We start from the raw sequence: 22151 nt of genomic DNA on the forward strand, positions 1-22151 counted from the left end.
ATGGAATTTCCAACCAAAATCAGAAATCCTGTTAGAAAAATGGCTTAAAGAATTATTATATTTGTTCTCCAGAGCTCTCCAGAAAGCTCAGCTCTTGCTAGAAAATAATTCTAAATAATCACTCTCTGTTGGCTCATGCAGAGCAAAATGCCCAGTCTTTTATTTACATATCAATTCATTCATTTATTCCGGGTTCCCTCTTGACTAGCCCACACTAATCAGCATTCTACAACCTTAGCCCCTTGACTCTTTGGAAAAAGATAGCAAATACATTTTTTTTTAACCTTGTAAAAGAACTCAGAGATCAGCCTGCCTTTTTAAAACTTAGCTGGTTGGGACCTTGCCACATCCTATGTCGCTTTATCTCCTTCCTTAGTATCTTTTGACAAGCTGGCTCACAGTGCAGCTGCCTCTGTTTCTTTGGCTCTGTGAAGCTTCTTATACAATTCATATTCCATCCTTATAATTTTGTACAGTTGTGAAATTGTATATTTTTGTAGTCATGTTTTCAGAGTTCTTTCCCACAGCCTTAAGGGAATGTGACAGTATCCTACCATTTTTCTGAGACATTAGACACACCTTAACCTCTGGGAGTGGACTCTGTTTTCATTGATTATCAAGGAATCTCTCTTATTTGGAGTTTTCCTGTTGTGAACAGACACCATAATCAAGGCAAGTCTTATAAATGGTAACATTTAATTGTGGCTGGCTTACAGGTTCAGAGGTTCAGTCCATTATCATCAAGGTGGGAGCATGGCAGCATCTAGGTAGGCATGGTGCAGGCAGAGCTGAGAGTTCTACATCTTCATCTGAAGGCTGTTAGTGGAAACTGACAACTAAGTTGAGGGTCTTAAAGCCAACACCCATAGTGACACACCTACTCAAACAAGGCCACACCTACTCCAATAGGGCCACACCTTCTAATAGTGCTACATCCTGGGCTGAGTATATAAAAACCATAACAGAGTCATTCACCTTGGCAGAGAGAACATTCCTCAAAGGAGTAACTTGAAAATATGCACATTATTATACATGCAAGCCTTGGGCCCACAACAACCTTCAACGTTCCTGGAGGCCATGCTTCCCTGACTCCCATTCCAGGTATGAGAACCATGTCATTCTGTCATTTACATGATTAAGCAGGATTCAGAAATACTGTCTGTTTTATAGGCTTTGGCTTATAGTTACTTCCTCTGATGAATTTGAGACTGTAACACACTGAGAATTTTTGTAAAATGGTATCAAACCACTGTTCCTTTTCAATGAAAAGAGGAGAGATTTTGCCAGCATTTCTTCTTTCTCTACTACTGTCAAAGACAACTTATGTTTCTCCTTACTTTACATTGTCTTTTTCTTTCAAGTGTCTGTTACTGAGAGTACTGTGCTCTCAATTTTCCAGGGCTTTCTTTCTTATGGGAGGGGAAAACTCACCAGACCATACGAATTTCTCCTGGATGGACACTGTAATTTTCCTTTTCTGCTTTTCAGAGTGCCCTATTTTACTTAGATATCAATCCTAGACAATCTATCTCTTCTGACTATTATTTATTTTTCTTCAAGTTATTCCCTAGAGTTAGCAAACCAAGCCTGCATTTCATCTACCAACTTGGATCTTCTGTTGTTTTTGTGAGACAAAGTCCCAAAGCAATTTTAAAAGTGTGATGCTGACACAGAACAGCAAATTGACTCAAGCAACTCCCGTGGAGTATCCAGACAGAGCATTACACTTGCTTGCTCACCTCCATTATGGCAACAGAGAAAGGATATGCATTTTGATAAATTATATTTGGTCAGCAATTTTGCCTTGATATAAGAAACAAAGGAAACATTCCTCCTTATATAACAAATACAGATACATACATACACACACTCACATGCAAAGCTGGTTATATTTGACAATGTATATTTTTTCTTTTAAAATTAAAAATAATTCAATTCATGCCATATCCAAACCTCTTATGTTTTTGTAACTATATCTAGAATGATGATAATCCATTGTAAATGGCTATTATCCCTGTAATTTTACGTGTTGTTTTATTATTTGAAAATTTATATCCTTTCTTTCTTTCCAGATTTGTCCTTCTATTGCTAATTATCATCTTCCTCCTTCTTTTAAAAATATAGGCTATAATCATGTGAAAATCCTTAAAATACTTATAATCTTTTTTCTTTTTTTACAATTTTCTTGTTTGATTTTTTAGCTCAAACTACTGAATTTAAACAATCTTCCTGCTGCTAAAGGACGCTGATAGCATGGAACCACACCTAGTGAGTTATTTATTGTTTTTGTACTAAGAATACGTTATGTCCATGATAAAGAAGCAACTTTTGAAACCCTGGGTTAAACAGGGATTGAGCCATAAAAAAGATGCACTGCACCAGGCGTGATGCTTCTCTCCCGAAACCTGCATGTGGAAGACAAAAATAAACAGATTATAGACCTGAGGCCATCAAAAGCTACACAGTGAGGGCTTGTCTAAAAAAAAATGCTTCAAATTATGTGAGATCAAAGTGACAATTTAATAGACATGATTTATGACACAGGTACAGTTTATAAACTGGAGTCAAGCAAACACACTGTTTATGAAATCGTAATACAGTTCAACACTACATGTCCAGATGGTAAGGGAAGACAATCATTCATAACACACACACACACACACACACACACACACACACACACACACACACACACACACACAAACCACACGCACACATCATACACCACCTTCACACATATAGGTATTTTCTTATACGTTTTTAGTACAATGCTAATTTTCACAAGCTTGCTTCTAAAGTGAAAAACAGAAAATCCTTTCATATAATCAAGCTGTGAATTACAGTCACACAAGCAGACAGTGCAGACTATGTACTGAAAAATGAGGGACAGGCACTGTGCTTGACTCAACACTGAGCACTGCTTCTTTACAGATGCCCCCATCCATACTGCAAGTTACACAAAGTAACTTGCTATAACAAATAAGTATGTCTCCAAGAAGAAGACAACACAGTCTTTAAGCTGCAGGTTGTGGTCTTTTTTAATCTACCATTTACACTCTCAATTTTAACAAATAAATCTGTTTTCTTTCTATTTTTATTGTTTACAAAAGATAAGTGAATTTTCTGCCCACTGGTAAGGAGTTTCATACCTGATATTTGAATATATACATGTGTGTGCATGTATATAACACACAATTCTACTTATAGCAAGCATTTCTGAGTGGATTTCTAAAACACAAATAATGTGTATACATGAAAGTATACCTATAATAGATACAGCTACAGAATTTTAGGAGAAGAGCAGATGTAAAACAAATAGATGTTATATTCTGAACAATAAGTCAGCCAAAACAAAAATGTGAAGAGACAAAAAGAAATAAATTTAAGCATGGTCAACAGATTTTAGATAGATTGTGACAGCATGTGAAATGTAAAACAAAACAACATATGATTCTTGACCTTGTGTGGCTCATAAGATTCCGAGAATGCCAGAAATAAAAACAACAGAACATCCAGGGATTCTGGGTGAATCTTTTCTATAGGAATGTTGTCTGCTCTAGGAATTTAGAAAGAAACACTGACACAAAATATGTGGAATATATGTTGACTTGTTCAATTTTTTATCAATTCAGTGAATGCATGTGAAATTGTACTTGCATTAGAATGCCTTGAAAATAAAAGTAGAATTCTGGGAGAGAATGTTGGCATGAATTACACTATAAAATATTCACTAGTCTTTAACGTAATTTTATGTTGGGGTACAGCCTCCACAAAGGATCGGAGTTCCCAACTGGAAGTAGGGCTATCTGGAAGGTGCATAATAAATACACACAGACTATTTTTTGGATACAAGCTGACAGGCAATATTTCAAGGTTTAGCGTTTCTCTCTTCTCTCTTATTCTCTGTCTCTCTCTCTGTCTCTCTGTCTCTGTCTCTGTCTCTCTCTCTCTCTCTCTCTCTCTCACACACACACACACACACACACACACACACACACACACACACACACATACACACAACTTGAGGCTGCATACACTCTGCATTCTCCTGTGTACTCTGCTTTTCTCCTGTGTGCTTTTCTTTTCTAGAACTCCCACACTCCTACCTCTGTTCCCCTTTTACTCTCAATACTCTCTTCACACACATCTCACACACACCACATGTACTCTCCTTTCACTCACACACACATTCTCCATACATACCTAATATTCTCTCTTCACTCACTCTTCACATTGTCTCCTCACTCACTCTTCACATGCTCTTCTCATGATCTCTATATGTCCTCTCACTCACATGCTCTCTCTCCTTTTTCTTGCCCCAGTCTTTTATTGGTACTGCAAAAGCAGGTAGAAAAATAAAAAGGCATTGTATAATCATTGCCAAATCAAACTCAAAAGAATAACCGCATCACACAAATAATTAAGAATTACAATTATTCCCCAAAGTTTCCCTATTTCCTGGTCTGTAGCCAAAATAATAATAATTGAAAACCTACCGTTATTGGAACTTTAGCTTTTGACTTATTATAGTTCAGAGCTCAGAGCTCCTAGGTCAGCTACTTGCATTTCTTGTGAACCTCTAATGATAAATGCCATGGGCAAAGCTGCCAGGCACTGGCCAGAAAGAATCAAGAAGTTAACCCTTAACTCAGTAGTTCTGCTAGCTTTCTGCTTCTGTACATTGCGCACAATGACTCTCCTGAAAGTCCCAGGGTTTTGAGTTAGTTTTACTAGTATAAGATTTTACATATTCTGTATTTGCTTATCTAGGAACCACTCTTAAATATTGTGCAAAACTTATTTCATAATTTCAATAGTTTTTTTCCTTTCTCTGGGTCCCAATGTTGGCTCTAATTTATTTTCTAATAATTTCTTCAAAATTTCAAGTCAAGCATTAATCAGGAACTACTATTGCGCAGTTATTACATTGTTTCCAAGATGAGAACACACAGCATGCACCTGGGCCATCAGGACTGTGTTGTGCTGTAACCCTAGACTCAATTTTTAATTGTTAAGAATCATTACATCAAGGGACATCTAGTTTCACAGAATGCACCAGAGAAGAAGGAGAAACAAGTAAGAAAGTCAGATATGAGGGAATAAATATACACACCCAGACCAACTGAAAAGCAATCACGCACAAATGAAATCTATACAACTCTTGTCAAGGGCTAATGTTAGGAGTCATGGGAAAAACTGTTTGTTACAAGGAGCTGCTGCAGGCTTCTAAGATGTCTCCAAGCCTACTGCAGGTAGTCTCTTATTTCAGATGGTGGGTCCCCTGGAGGGATGTGTCTCCTGCTTCTCAGGGTCCCAGATGCCAGACTTTTTCACAAGTAGCTGTTGAGAGCTTCTGAGATGTCTCCATCCTGGTCAACTGCCAGCAGTCCCTGTCATTTTATGCTGTCCCCAGCATTTTTATTAAATGTTTTAAGAAAATGGCATAGCCTAGAGATGTAGCCCGAAGAAAACACATGGTTCAACTATGAGAGTTGCTGTTGGGATCCGAGCCTTATTTCTGTGCTTTCCATGTAACATCAACATTCATTGAGGAAGACTTTCTTGAAAATAATTCTGTCTCCAGTTGGCATATTATTTTATTTTTTGACATAAAATCTTCACATGTAACTCAGTTTGCTCTTGACAACATGATCTTGCTGCCTCACTGAACTCTGGAATTAAAAGTGCTGCTCAACATACCAGGGAGAAGAGGGACACTTTCATCTTTAAATAGTCTTCTGGTTCACTTTTTATTGCCAATTACCTTCTTTGAATACCAAGTTTCCATTTTAGAATTTTTTGATATGCAAAATTAGCTGGATTATGCATCATATCTATTAGTAATTTGTACAGTATTGGGGTTCTGAACTCTTTGCAAATGAGTATCCGTGGGATACCAACCATATAAAAGCAAACAGCACAGTAAAGCCAATGCAGTACTTATTTAAATGTAATGCATTTCAAAATTACTGGTTTGAGGCCATAATTCTTATTGTATTTTTATTTGTGAACATGTGTGTGTTTCCAGATGATCTAGTACACATATTAAGCTGACAGAGTTATCACCTTCCACCACTTGGTCCTGGGTATTGAAGTCAGGTCTTTAGGATTGAAAGCAGGTGTTACAATGTGCTCAGCTATCTTGCCAGCCCCTCATGATTCCTTGAATTTGAAGATACATTCTATATGACCAAATAACTATTTCCAAGAAAAACTGAAATTTAAAATAATTTATTTGGGAAAAGAATAAATAATGAACACACACAGGCACACTCACACACACACCTTTATACAGTACAAGCACACTGTACTGGTTTGAATGGAAATGGTTATTTCCTAATAGGTTATTATATTTTAGCACTTTATACTTAATCACTGTTTCAGGGAAGTTATAGAACTTTCAGGAGAGAGTAAAATCCTTGGAAAGAACTTGGAGAGTTTTTAGCCTCATTCCATATGTGGTTCATTCTCTCAGCTTCATGGATGTGAATGCAGATATGACTTCTCAGTTTCCTGCTCCAGGTACCTGGATTCATGCCTATTCTCCCATAAGGAATGCTCTTTCTGGAACTGGAAATCTAAATAATCTTTTCCTTCTATAACTTGCCTTGGTCATGCTATTTTATCACAGCATCAAAAAGCCACTAACAGGCATTCTTACACCAAATCAAGCTGAAATTTAACAGGAAAATGTCTCCCTGCTGGTTAGTTTTCAAAGTGCCACAGTGTGCTATGCAAACTGCTGGGTAGAAAAAGTATGAATTGTATTGTACTCAACAAACTATAATAGGAACCTATAAGACAAGATAGACCCATGTGAACTGTAGTGGCAAAATAATAATAAGGGAAAACTGACCATCTCTAATTAGATTTGAGGGCTGTTCCACAGATAAGAACCCAAGCTTGCTGTGTCAGGCCTAGGCAAGAGCCATGTCATGGGCCTCATTCAGAAAACTGCTCTTGATATTCAGCTGTGTAGCCAATTTTCTTTCCTACAAGTGTTGTTCTTAACCCTAATAAGAAGAGACTGTCTTTCCAGTGATCAACAGTAATATGGAGACTCATCACTGCCCAAAATGTTACGAATAAATAGCAGATGAGGACTTGCCTTAAATAACTCATTAACACTACCCCCTTACAAATCTTAGGAAATAATGCAGAATGGACTGAAATAAAATTATGAGTGAGAAAATAGGGAGAATTCTAGTGGATGCCCATTTGCTGGGCAGAACTTTGCCACTGTGCGTAAGAACTAGCAGCAACTGTGGTTACTTTCATTAGATCTTCACAAGACACCCTACCTACCATCTGTCATGGATAGAGGACCCTACTTCTTCCTGTTGAGCTTCTAGCTGGTGGACTCAAGAACAAGGCATGTGGATGGAGGGGACATTGTGTCGAGGTGTGTAACCATCAGTAAGTTCACTGGGTTCCAATGGCCAATCCTAGTTTCTGGTCACTCTGTATAATACATCTTATTTTAAAGCCAATCTTGGGAATTCTCTTTATCTTAAAATAGATGAGGTTTGCCAAGCCAGTTGGTCAGGTTAATATCTGAGCAATAATGTATATGTGTGGGACTGTGAAAGGCAGTCTGGTTTCTGGTTGAGCTTGTTTTGAAACCTCAGTGACGCTGCTGGTGATCCTGCAAGGGTCGGTAGACATTTTTCCATGCTCCTGTATACCAGGCCCCTGACAGGAGGCAGCAGTCTCCATAGGTCTGGCCATCATTCACACAAGGGCAATGCCCGGAGCCCCTTCACAGGTTGAAAACATGATCACAGGTCACCAGATCTCCATTTTAATGAGGTATCTAAAGGCCTGAAGGGCTTAGCCAATTAGGCTCCCCTTCCCAGACACTCCTCCCTACAAAAAGCCCACCCTGAGAAAGTGGGGTATGGTTTTACTAATTAACTTCCCATCATGACAATAAATGTCTTAAAGTCATGGACTGTGGGGAGTAATGGGGCAGGTCTTTGTCTAAAGAGCCTGCCTCCTAGGCTCCCTCAGAAAGCCTCTCAGAGCTTCGAGCCATGGTCTCCACCAAGCCAAGGACCCAGCTAGTTCTCCCTTCTTTTCCCCTTCGGCCTCAGGCTAGATCCAGACCAGGGGTGGGGGTGGGGTGGGGATCCTTTCTCTGCTCTTCCAAGACATCCTGCAGCATCTGAGGTGCCCAAGAGTCTGAGAACCAGAAGTCCCTGGCCTCTTTGCAGGTCGGGGCCCCCAGAGCCAACTCCAGCAGTCCAGGGAGACTTCAGACTGGGATCCCCCAACCCCCAGAAGGGGTTCACGTGGCTTCTAATAACCTAATGACCGACTAGCGCCTGCATGGGGAAAGCTCAGTCAAAACTTCCACATCCTGCCTCCAATGCGCGGCCCTAGTACTGAGTGCACACGAGACACCCTTTAACCCACATATATGTTGACATTTCTCCATGCTGTGAAAAGCAAATGCTTTTCTATATAGTCAGAGAAGATGCAATTGGAGATGATGTTTTGTTTTGTTTTAATTTTTTAATGTCTTCCCTGAGATTGTCTGGAATTCTGAATCAGAAAACAATGTCAATGTCATTTAAAAAGCTGAGATTGCACAGCAAGTTGTAGACGTATGTGACTGTTCTGAAACACCACACACTGATAATCCTGGAATTCCATTTCCCAGAACCTCTTGTGACCTTTGATATTGAACTCTTCATTGTTTCTGATCCCACTTCCTCTTAAGGTCTGCATTCATGCTGTACAGGGCATTTGATCTATAAGCACAATAATAGGAATATAAACAGTCAAAGCTCAAGGCAACAATCAGATCTAAAATAGGAATGTAAAAAATTACATTTACATTGATCTATAGTTTTCTAAATCAAAGAACAAGTCATTTCTCCCAGTAAATGGAGTATATGAACTTCCCAAACTTCATAAAAGGAATCTCCCCGTAAGCTAGCCACCCAAGTCTTGAAGAGCTCCAATAGGTTGGTTTCATTTTTTGTTCATTTGCTTGCTTGTTTTTTATTCTAGTTACTTTTAAGGCCTTAGTTGAGTAAAACTATCTTTTTCATATTACAAATTTTCTAAATGCACATGATAGAATAGAACTGAAAAGCTGTCTCAACAGTTTGTGATGATCAGAAATATTTCACATTATTTTTCTCTGCTTATCCACAGGTATATATTTTATTGAATATAGGATATTATTGAAAATACTAAGAGTCATTTTAAATGTATTTTTTAATTGAAATTTGAGTCTTCTGTCATACGATACATTCCAACCACAGTTTCTTTTCCAATCTGTCCTCCAAGCTACTCCCCTGCCTCAGATCCACTTCCCTTTTAGTTGTCTCAGAAAAGAATGGGTCTCCAAGACACAACAGCCAATCATGATAAAACAAGATACAAAAAGAAAAGGTAAAAATCCTAATATCAAGGCTGGACATTGCACCCCAACAGGAGACAAAGAGTCTTAGGGAGAGGCAACAAAGTATAAAGATATAGCCCCTCTTCCATTCTTAAAAGATACACAAAGACCCCAAGCTAAGACACATGACACATACACAGAGAACCTAGAATAGACCATTGTAGGTCCTGTGCTTCTCTTTTCTGCCTCTGTGAGCCAATATAAGACCTATTTAGTTTACCCAGTGGGCCATGTTCTCCTGGTGTCCTTCATCTCCTCTGACTCCTACAATTTCCTCCCCACCTTCTGAAGAATTCCTCATTAGCTCTCTCACAGGTCCCTGGGCCAGGCCCAGCACATCACTAGGTGATAAGTGGGGTTGGGAAGGGAGAAAAATACTTCTAGCTTACAGACTGCTGAGTTTCTTATTTTATGGGAACTACAGATGTAACCTAGGGGCAAGGGGCAAACAAAGCAAGTCACCAGGGCCTTAAGCTTTATTTCTAGTTTAAAAGAGCAGTTTATCTCTCAATTCATGTGTAAGTATGAATGCTTAGTGGTTCTTCGGCTATAATCTGCTGAGTTATGGATATTTAAGAATACAGAGCTTTGCATAGTGATTGTATAGACATCATTGCCTTTTGTGAATTTGGAAGAAATATCACATCATTGCTAAGCAATTATGCATAAACTGTACATTAATTGGAAACTTTTCCAATTCAAACATAAATAATTATGATATCTCTGTGCTAATTAATCCCTACACAAGAGGTGATCTTACACAATTGCATTTTAGGAGACAATGTTTTCTTTTCTCTGCCACATACTTAATAAACAGCTTTTTACTTTTGTTCCTCTCCTAGGGCACATGCACCAAATGATAATGCTTTTTCTCAAATTATTTGGCAGCTGCTGGGAAAATATTTAAGTCCATTAAATTAAGAAACCATTTGCCAAGCCCACTCCACCCTAAATTACACCATAAAACTTGGAGTAACAGTTCATAAAGCAGAGTTCTGCACACAAATAATTAGATTCAGAATTTGAGGCCTTAACTGCATGTAAACCTTTTTTTTTTTTTTTTTCGATTTTGGCTTCACAATAAGAATCTGTTGCTATGGGGGAAATGTGCCTACATTAAAACTGCAAATTGATTTTTGATGAAGTAAAGGCACCTGTAACTTGGAGAAAACGTAATGCTTTACTAAAGACAATGTTGAGCAGACAAATATATAAAAATATATGTGAAAAATAAAATTACGAGGTCTGCCATTAGGGGCAGAAGTTTGTCACAGAGACAAAGATGAAATATGTATCATTAATTTTATAGAAATTAAGTTAAGGACAAAGATAAAAGGATTATTCGTTTTTATAAAACCTAATGATACAAATAAACCATTATCTTTCATACTGAGCATGATCAGCATGTAACTTTGACTTTGACAGATAAAGACAGGGTAGCATGCTTGTCCTCAGGATGGCAGTGATACACAAAAACAAACAAAAGGAAGATTATAGTTGCAACAATGCAGAAAGTGCTTTCACTGTGACACTGAGATTACACCAGCTTGTGGATCCTAAGTAGAGTTCCAGCTGTGCCTATAGTGTGACTACAGACATTTATCAGCATAGAAAGGACTGATCAATACTTCTGCATGCAGAAGCTAATGAACACTGAAAGGCTATCAGAATCTATTCTCAGATATGCCTACTCTGCTCATGTGTTCTCTTCTCTATCTTCTTTCTTAGATATCTTCCAGCCTGTCTAAACATCTAATCCAGCAGCACATTTTTGTTCCTACTGCTCCTGTCTTCCTTGGAGCACTGATAATAGTGCTAATTGAACCTACAGCGATAAATGAAAAGGCAATAAATAATTGTAAATAAACACCAAATCAACAGATACTCTCAGGCCTATCAATGGATAGATAGCAAATTGAACTTGCAGGATCTGGAGTAGAATTAAATTTGGAAAGTGAGGGTTTAGGCCTGCTTAACTGAAACATCCAGAACCGCAGCCTTCTGGGGACCTAAATGAGGAATTTGAAATATCTGAACAGTATATTTGGATTAGAGGGATCAAGGAACTGTATGACTATATCAGGAGTGCCTTACACCTTTATGACATTAATATCCAGACTTTTTTTTCTTATATATCTCCCAATAAATCTCTCAGCATATTTCCTGGCTCTGATGAAGCCAGGTGAAGGTAATAGTATACATAATGAACTATGCCCTACTTGTTCCTCATAACAGTTTGTTCTCCAAAGTAATGCACTTGCTTCAAAGTAATTTATCTGTGGAGACTCCAGCCAAACTGGCCTAAAAATTCAGCAACCTGACCCAAGATAGAGGGGGTGTGGGAGTTGGACACATTGCCGCAGAAACTTGGAGGATACTCAAGGTTTGGAGGTGTAGGCCCATCAAAGGAGTAGAGGATAAAGATGAGAAAGGAGAGTGTCATCATGCTACTAAATCTTTCACTTTCAAATGGATGATGTAAGGAACCCCAAAGCCAAGACAGGGAATGACAGCAGCATCAGAGAAATGTGGATTGAAGTGTTTTTAATGCATACTAAACAGCATATTTTCAAAAGAGATAAATAACTTTTGAAAATAATTACAGCAGGGACTGTCTTATGATTTTATTATGCAATTAATACACCCATATCAACACTGTAAAAATACAAAGGAAAGGGACAATTTGAGGAAGCAGAAAAACAAATAAGAGGCCAAAATGCAAGAATATCTGTGAAACCAGCTTTCATATGCAAATCTTGAAGTTAGAAGTCATCAAAGGAATATATTTAAAGCATCAAATGTTAAAATTGTTAACATAGAGCTAATTCAATTAAATTATTCTGTTAAATGAGAAAACTTTAAGCTATTTGCTGCACCTAAGATGTTCAGACGGAATCAGCTTTCAATCAAACATGGAAGGAACAGAATGAATTAGAAATCAATACTATTTTAGAAATGCCACAGAAATCAAATTCATTAGACATAGTGCCTCTTCAGTATCTAGGAAGACAGATAAAAACAGAAATACAGTGAAGATTAGTTATCAGCAGAAAGGAGAGAAAATAGACTAAAATCGATGAGTGATAAGATTTAAGTGTCAATTTAGATGAAAAAATTGGATCAGCAGAAGATACAATAATCTTGCGGGGCCATGCTATGGGGCCTTTTCTCAATAGGATTGTATAAAGCTGTCATGATAAAACCTAGAAAAAAATCCATCTGTTCTTTGACCTGTGTGAATGAACCGTTGTAAGAAACAGCTTGGAGCATTGTCCACAGCAAAGGCCTACAATGTAAAGGGGGACCATTTCACCAGAGCCTTCACTAACCCAGAAAAATGCCAATTAGACAATTCCAACATCCTCTGTGATTTCTTGTGTAAAGGAGGGGGTAGGGGGAGAAGAAGAAAATGAAATCTCTGGAATTTGCTGTTACAGCAAAGATTCAACGTGGTCTAGCTTCTAGGTCAATTATCATAAGATATTTTGATAAAAGCCTAATTAACTTAGTTGATAATTAGATGATATTTTTCTTCTGTCTTCAGTATGAAACTGCAAGACTTGCTAAAAGGCTTGTAATGTGGAGGGAGAAAGAATTGTGTGAAGAGATAAAACTGTTTTTACCAGAAGAATCAGATAGAGCAATGAAACTGAAAATGTCAGATTAGGATTTCAAAAGGACTGTTATTACTATAGCAGAAGGCCTGATAAAAACATAAATTGCATGCAAGAACACATAATAATAGGTGAACAGACTGAGAAACTAAAGAGTCCAGCACACTGGAATGAAAATGGCAATGAAGAAAGCAAAATAAAATAATTGTCAGAATGGCTATGGCTGAGGAAAGACTTAGTGTCTCTGAACACAGCAATAGGAATTTCCAAAACTGATGTACATGAATAAAAAAAAAAAAGAAAGAAAGAAAGAAAGAAAGAAAGAAAGAAAGAAAGAAAGAAAGAGTAAAGCACTCTTAGTTAGGGATGGGAATGAAGGTCACTGAAGAAGGTATCGAATGAAGAAAGACAGGTAGTACCAAGGATGGTGGATTACTCAATAAATCATATTATTTTATATTTAACTAAAATTATATATAATACATTTAGCTATATCTAGCTATATGTAAGACTATATATGTAACTATATCTAAAACACATGAAAATAGTAAATTCAAGATGTAGCTTGGAAATCTAAGTTCTGTCTCAAATTCAAGTTCAAATGGGCTGAAGTGGCTCAGTGGCTGAACATTCATCCCAATATTAGAGAAAACATCTGCCTGGTCCTTTCTGCTGGAGAAGACTCCTGGCTGTTCTGTCCCCATGAAGACATTATATCCTGACCCATCCTAGAGGATACACTGAACTCAGAGCAGTTGGTAAGAACCTCCAACCCCAACCCCCAAAGTCCCAGACTCACACTTGGAACCTAGTAGACTTGGGACCCAACACCCAGCAAAATCCCTAGTCATCCCTCAAACCACTCCCCTTCTGCCCCTTCCACCCAGTCCTTTCTGAAGGGGCAGACTCCTAGCTGATCTGCTCCCATGAAGACTCCATATCCTGATGCATAGGCCCTTCTGGAGAACATCTTCACACAGGACAACATCTTGACTGCTCCAATGAAGACCTAACAGTCTGACGGCCTCCCAGGAGATCTTCCACAGCCAGGGCAACAACAGATCAGCAACTTCTCTGCCCCACTGAAGAGCCCACAGTCAAGTTCAAGACCATAAACAATAGAAGTCAGTATATATGGGCATCATCAGAACCCAGTTCTCCCATCACAGCAGGCCCTGAATATACCAACAAACCTGAAAATCAGGAATCTTTCCTAAAATCCTATCTCATGAAGATAACAGGATCCTTTAAGGAGGATATCAATAACTTACTAAAAGAAATACAGAAAAACACAGGTAATCAGGTGAAGGAATTGAATAATGCCATCCAAGAACCAAAAGTGGAAGTAGAAACAATAAAGAAAACAGAAATGAAGGCATACCTGGAAATGGAGAACCTAAGAAAGAGGTCAGGAATTATAGATGTAAGTATCACAAACAGAATACAAGAGATAGAAGAGAGAACCTCAGGTGTAGAAGATACAGTAGAAGAGATTGACATAACTGTCAAAGAAAATTCAACATGTAAAAACTTTGAACCCAAAACATCAAGGAAATTCAGGACTCGATGAAAAACCAAATCTAAGAATAATTGGTATAGAGAAGAACAAAGATTCCCAGCTCAAAGGACCTGAAAATGTGTTCTACAAAATCACAGAAGAAAATTTTCCCAACTTAAAGACAGAGATGGCCATGAAAATACAAGAAGCCTATTGTCTTAATCAGGGTTTCTATTCCTGCACAAACATCATGACCAAGAAGCAAGATGAGGAGGAAAGGGTTTATTCAGCTTATATTTTCATACTGTTATTCATCACCAAAGGAAGTCAGGACTGGAACCCAAGCAGGTCAAAAAGCAGGAGCTGATGCAGAGGCCACGGAGAGATGTTCTTTACTGGCTTGCTTCCCTGGCTTGCTCAGCCTGCTCTCTTATAGAACCAAGACTACCAGCCCAGAGATGGCACCGCCCACAAGGGAACCTCCCACCATGATCACTTATTGAGAAAATGCCTTACAACTGGATCTCAGGGAGGCATTTCCCCAACTGAAGCTCCTTTCTCTGTGATAGCTCCAGCTTGTGTCACATTGACACAAAACTAGCCGGTATACTTGTATAACACCAAATAAATGAGACCAGAAAAGAAAATCCTCTCATCACATATTAATCAAAATACTAAATGCACAGAACAAATAAAGAATATTAAAAGCTGCAAGGGAAAATGACCAAGTAACATACAAAGGTAGATCTATCAGAAATACACCAGACTTCCCAACAAAGCTTATGAAAGTAGAAGAGCCTGGTCAGAGGTCATACAGACTCAAGAGAATACAAATGTCAGTGCAGGCTACTATACCTAACAAAACTCTCAGTCAACATAGATGGAGAAAACAAAATATTCCATGAAAAAATCAAATTGAAAGAGTATCTATTGACCAGTCCTTCCATATAGAAGATCCTAGAAGGAAATCTCCAACAGATGGAAGGAACCTGCACCAAAGAAAGGAAAAGATATTACGTATCTCACAACAAAGCCAAAAGGAAAGAAATACAAGCACATAAAGCCACCTACAGAAAAAAAACATATCAGGAACAAACAGTCATCTCTCATTAATATCTCTCAACAGTAATGAACTCAACTCACCTATAAAAAGACATTAGCTAACAGACTGGATATGCAAACAAGATCCAGCATTTTGCTGCACACAAGAAACATACATCAATAGCAAAGGCAGGCACTATCTCAGAGTAAAAGGATAGAAAGAGGTCTTCCAAGCAAATGGTCCCAGGAAACAAGCTGAAGTTGTCATTCTAATACCCCAAAAAATAGACCTTCAACCAAAAGTTATCAAGTGTGATGAAGAAGGACACTTTATATTCATCAAGGGGAAAATCCACCAAGAGAACGTCTCAATTCTGAACATCTATGCCCCAAATGCAAGATCACCTACATTCATAAAAGAAACTTTACTAATGCTCAAAACACACATTGAATCCCCCACAACAATATTGGGAGACTTCAACACCCACTCTTATCAATGGACAAGTCATTGAAACAGGAATTAAACAGAGACATGGTGAAACTAATAGAGGTTATGAACTAAATTAATTTAACAGATATATTTAGGACATTTCACCTAAAACAAAAGAATACACCTTCTTCTCAGCATTTCATGAAACCTTCTCCAAAATCAATCATATAATTGGTCACAAAACAACCCTCAATTGAAACAAGAAGATTGAAATAATCTCATGCATCCAATCAGATCACCATGGCCTAAGGTTGGCCTTCAATAACAGCAAAAACAACAGAAAGACCACATATATGTAGAAACTGAACAACTCTCTGTTCACTGATAACTCGGTCAGGGAAGAAATAAACAAAGAAATAAAAGACACCCTGGAATTTGAGAGAGAGCAGAGTGGGGGAGGGGTAAGAGAGGGCAAGAGCTATATAAGCTGGTAAAAATGATTTCCAAAATATGTATCTCAGAAAGAACTTCTGATAACACGTCTAGAGATGGGCCAATGAAATGACTAAACAGTAACTGGCTCCAAAGTTGCCATGTCGACATGAAAGCAATTTCTGAAACCCACATGGTGGCAACAGAGAACTAAGACAAATAAATTGTTCTTTGACAGTCACCTGGGTGTTATGATAGCTCCAATACACTCATGTTTACAAATACACATTTGTCCACACACACATACCTGCTTGCTTGCTCACTCACTTCACAGTAAGTATAAAAAATGTAATCAATTTTTATTTCAAAAATTGCAAAGATATATCAGATATTAACAATTTGAATCACAGATCACAGAATCACAGTAGATAAAGAAAGAAAAAGAACAGAGGTCATATAAATAAGCCTAAAATTTGGACCTAACTGGTTACCACTCAGAAATTAAAAAAAAAAAAACAATGAAATACTGCTGTGAAATTTAATAATGACTGAATTCTGGAAGCTGACCATCAAGTTCTAGGAAAGTTGCAGAGAAATTAGATGCCTGATTCTTTAGATGAGCCCAGAAAATGTTGCAGCCAAGTTGAAACATACTTTTTCTTTCTTTCTTTTCTTAATTTCTCTCTCTCTCTCTCTCTCTCTCTCTCTCTCTCTCTCTCTGTCTGTCTCTGTCTCTCTCTCTCCTTTCTTTCTTAATTTATTTCTTAATTCCTTTCTTAACTGTGGGGAGCGGGTGTGGCGGCAGTCCCAAAGGCGCCAGGGACTGCAGCTAAGTCATATGACTTGCACCTGACTTCCTCATATAAGACACAAACATCTTGAGTGCTGCGCAGGTGTACCAGGATACAGGTGAATCCAATTTGGTGGAGATTTGCCCCTGCTGCCCTGATTAGCTGAAGCCTCATGACTGGCGAGGGGGCATGGCCTGCAGTGCGTGGATGAGAGAGAGTATAAAAGGAGTGAGAGGCCCAGGGTTCGGGGGAGATATATAAACAAGGGAGATATAAAAACAAGGGAGATAAAAACAAGGGAGATATAAACAAGGGAGATATATGGAGAAAGAAGAAACAGGACTGAATAAATGTGTGCAGAAGGATCCTGTAGCAGCGTCGTTCTTCCTGGCCTGTTGAACGCAGGCAAGAAGTGGTGCTGAAAACCCGGGAAAAGAAACATCTTCAGGCACAAGCGAAGAGCCCCTGCTACAGGGAGGATTCAGAACTGCATAACGGGGAAGAAGGGGTTAATAAAGTGTTCCCGTAAAACAGACTGTTGAGAAGGATCTGGCGTGGATTCAGAACTCTTCAGCTGGGGAACGGTACTGATGAAGAGAAAGAAGAAAGATGAAGACTGAATAAACTGCTGTTAGAAGGACTGGTGGTCGCGTCGTTCTTGCTGGTCTAGAGCGGATGTGACAATTGGTGGCCCGTACGGGGAACCGACTCCCCCACAGAGTTCAGAACTTTCAGCAGTCAGTGGTTGCCGGCAGGGTAAGTTCACGGTGAGTGAAATTTGCGACCCCAGGAGTTTGGGAAGGACCTCGGATAAAATAGAGGCGAGCATAAAGTTGCCAGGAAGCAGGCACAAGGTAACAAAAGGTTCCCGGCTTTGGGACAAGTTAAGGTTCCCGGTTTGGGGACAAGTTAAGGAACTATGATAACCTCAGTGTAGTGATCAATAGATCCTCACTGTGTAGTTATGCTTTTTTCTTCCATTGACCCTTTGTGGGTAGGTCTGATAGTTTTGGTCTTGTTTGTTCTGATATATGGATTCTGTTACTGTTTGTGTGTAGAGGCAGTCAAGACAGGTCAGAAAATCCTTACAGAGCAACAAGAAAGTATGTCGGAAGAGGAGAAGGGCTTAAAAAGAAAAAGGAAAAAGAAAGGAGACACAGTGTTATCAGGTGGACAGAAAGGACAAAATAAAAGAGCCGAGGCGGAGGAGGAAGGCGAATTAGCTTCTGTGCCTCCTCCCTATGCCTCCTCAGCAGTGAAAACTTGACTCTCGTATTGACTCCCCAGATGGACACACAGGTGATTGAGGTTATGGTCTCATTACCACGAGGTATTGTGTCCATCTCCCCTGGGGATCGACCAGATCAGGTGTTGACGTGGGCGAGAGGGTCTGTTTGTGTTTCCACAGGACCAGACAGAACCTCTTTGGGTGCCGGAGAGATTGGTGAGACGCTACAAGAATGAGGCTCCTGATCCAGTTGCCCCTGTGGATGTGGTGGATGATCCCACAAGCACAAAGGATGGAGCCGAGATGGGAGATCCTTTCGGTGTTCCAGAAGCCGATACCAGCTCGACATGACATTCAAATTTTTCCACGCTTTTTGATCCCTGAATTCCCCTTAAAGATATAGCCCCTCTGGCCATCTATCCCTTGCTTCAGGGAAGATGAGTGGGGATGAGAGCCCTGGGATGTATGCTTGTTATAGTGTGTGTGTGTTTTGTGTTTGGCACATGTGTTAGGTGCAGAGTGTGCAGGCCCGCACTTTCGCCATGGTAGCATAGGCTTTTGCTGCAGTGGAGGCGGGACAATCTCCTCAGATTCGGTTTGCCGCTCTAAAAGAAATTATGCTGCGTTATGCCGTGGGGTGCGAGGCTAAGCACTGCACAGAGGATAGCTTGCTGTTGGCATCCTGTGGAAGGCACGTCTGATTGCATGAAGGTTCAGTGTCCTAGTTCCCTTCCCTCAGGAAAAACGACACGGGAGCTGGCCAAGACCTCTCTGGGTGATGAGCCTGGGAGGAGGTTATGTGTACGGCTCCTTTACCTGCACACTGGGGATTTGACCTCTATCTCCACTCTCATTAATATGGGTGGCCTATTGCTCTTATTAAAGGAAAAGGGGGATCTGTGAGGAGCCGCCCTCACATTTGCCATTATAAGATGGCACTGACAGCTGTGTTCTAAGTGGTAAACATAGTCTGCACACATGCAGGGGCAGTTTTCCCACCATGTGTTCTGCCTTTCCCGTGATGACAACTGGGCCGATGGGCTGCAGCCAATCAGGGAGTAATACATCCTAGGTGGAGGATAATTCTCCTTAAAAAGGGATGGGGTTTCGCCATTTGCGGGCTTGCTCTCTTGCTTCTTGCGGGCTTGCTCTCTTGCACTCTGGCTCCTGAAGATGTAAGCAATAAAGCTTTGCCGCAGAAGATTCTGGTTTGTTGCGTCTTTCCTGGCCGGTCGTGAGAACGCGTCTAATAACACTTAACTTCTTCCTTCCTTCCTTCCTTCCTTTCTTCCTTCCTTCCTTCCTTCCTTCCTTCCTTCCTTCCTTCCTTCCTTCTTTCCTCCCTCCCTTCCTTCCTCCCTCCCTTTCTCTCTCTCTCTCATTTTCTTTATTTACATTTCAAATGTTATCCCCTTTCCTAGTTTCCCCTCCAAAACTCCCCTATCCTCTCCTTTCTCCCTCTGCTCCCCAACCCACCCACTCTCGATTCCAGGCCAAGGCATCCCCCTATACTGGGACATAGAACCTTCACAGGACCAAGGGCCTCTCCACCCATTGAAGACTGACTAGGCCATCCTATGCTACATATGCAGCTAGAGCCACAAGTCCCTCCATGTGTTTTCTTTGATTGTTGGTTTAGTCCCAGGGAACTCTGGGGGTACTCGTTAGTTCATATTGTTGTTCCACATGTGGGGCTGCATAACCCTTCAGCTCCTTGGGTACTTTCTCTAGCTCCTTCATTGGCGACCTTGTGTTCCATCTACAGGATGACTGTGAGCGTCAAATTCTGTATTAGTCAGGCACTGGCAGAGCCTCTCAGGAGACAGATATATCAGGCTCCCATCAGCAAGCACTTGTTGACATCCACAATAGTGTCTGGGTTTGGTAACTGTATATGGGACGGATCCCCAGGTGGGTAGTCTCTGAATGGCCTTTCCTTCAGTCTCTGCTCCACACTTTGTCTCTGTAACTCCTCCCATGGGTATTTTGTTCCCCATTCTAAGAAGGAACAAAGTATCCACACTTTGGTCTTCCTTCTTCCTGAGTTTCAGGTGTTTTGCAAATTGTATCTTGGGAATTCTGAGCTTTGGGGCTAATATCCACTTATCAGTGAGTGCATACCATGTGTGTTCTTTAGTTATTCGGTTACCCCTCTTAGGATAATATCTTCCAGATCTATCCATTGCCTAGGGATTTCATGAATTCATTGTTTTTAATAGCTGAGTAGTACTCCATTGTGTAAATGTATCACATTTTCTGTATCTGTTCTTCTGTTGAGGGACATCTGGGTTCTTTCCAATTTCTTGCTATTGTAAATAAGGCTTCTATGATCATAGTTGAGCATGTACCCGTATTAAAAGTTGGAGCATCTTCTGGGTATATGCTCAGGAGTGGTATTGCTGGATCTTCCGGTAAAACGATGACCAATTTGTGAGGAACTGCCAAACTGATTTTCAGAGTGGTTTTACCAGCTTGCAATCCCACCATCAATGGAGGAATGTACCTCTTTCTCCACATCCTTGTCAGCACTTGCTGTCACCTGAGTTTTTGATCTTAGCCATTCTGACAGGTGTGAGGTAAAATCTCAGGGCTGTTTTGATTTGTATTTCCTTGATGACTAAAGATGTTGAATATTTTTTAAGTGCTTCTCAGCCATTCGGTATTCCTCAGCTGAAAATTCTTTTTTTTAGCTCTGTGCCTCATTTTTGATAGGGCTTTTTGGTTTTCTAGAGCCCAACTTCTTGAGTGTTTATATATATTAGAGATTAGCTCCATATCAGATATAGGATTCGTAAAGATCATTTCCCAATGTGTTGGCTGCCATTTTGTCTTATTAACAGTGTCCTTTGCCTTATAGAAGCTCTGCAAATTTATGAGGTCCCATTTGTTGATTTTTGATATTAAAGCACAGGCCATTGCTGATGTGTTCAGGAATTTTTCCTCTGTGCCCATGTCTTCGAGGCTTTTCCCCACTTTCTCCTTATATAAGTTTCAATGTCTCTGGTATTATGTGGAGTTTCTTGATCCACTTAGATTTGAGCTTTGTAAAAGGAGATAAGAATAGACCAAATCACATTCTTCTACATGCTAACCACCAGTTGGCATGGAAATGGTGTATTTTTTCGACTGGATGGTTTTAGCTCCATTGTCAAAGTTTAAGTGATCATAGGTGTGTGCGTTCATTTCTCAGTCTTCACTTGTATTCCATTGATCTACCTGTCTGTCACTGTACAAGTACCATGTACTTTTTATCACCATTGCTTTGTAGTACAGCTTGAGGTCCTTTATTGTGATTCCCCTAGAAGATCTTTATTGTTGAGAATAATTTTTGCTATTCTAGTTTTTTGTTTTTTTGTTTTTTTTTTTTTTTGTTTATTCTGGATTAGTTCACAAATTGCCCTTTCTAACAATGTGAAGAATTGAGTTGGAATTTTGATGGGGAATGCATTGAATCTGTAGATTGCTTTCAGCAAGATAGCCATTTTTACTATATTAATCCTGCCAATCCATGAGCATGGGAGATCTTTCCAACATCTGAGATGATCTTTGATTTCTTTCTTCAGAGACTTGAAGTTCTTATCATATAGATATTTCACTTTCTTACTAAGAGTCACACCAAGGTGTTTTATATTATTTGTGACAATTTTTAAGGGTGTTGTTCCCTTAATTTCTTTCTCAGTCTGTATATCCTTTGCATAGAGAAAG

General features: G+C 39.5%; 1 long non-coding RNA gene across 1 annotated transcript in view; it reads right to left on the reverse strand.

Moving 5' to 3' along the window:
* Positions 1–8489: 8489 nt before the first annotated feature.
* 1700046C09Rik (RIKEN cDNA 1700046C09 gene) overlaps positions 8490–22151 on the reverse strand; it is a 38890-nt gene continuing 25228 nt past the window's right edge. The window contains exon 4 of the long non-coding RNA NR_045918.1: positions 8490–8753. This is a non-coding gene — a long non-coding RNA (RIKEN cDNA 1700046C09 gene). The remainder of the gene's footprint in view (positions 8754–22151) is intronic.

This window comes from Mus musculus, chromosome 11 (genome assembly GCF_000001635.26).
Source record: "Mus musculus strain C57BL/6J chromosome 11, GRCm38.p6 C57BL/6J".
Taxonomy (NCBI): Eukaryota; Metazoa; Chordata; class Mammalia; order Rodentia; family Muridae; genus Mus; species Mus musculus.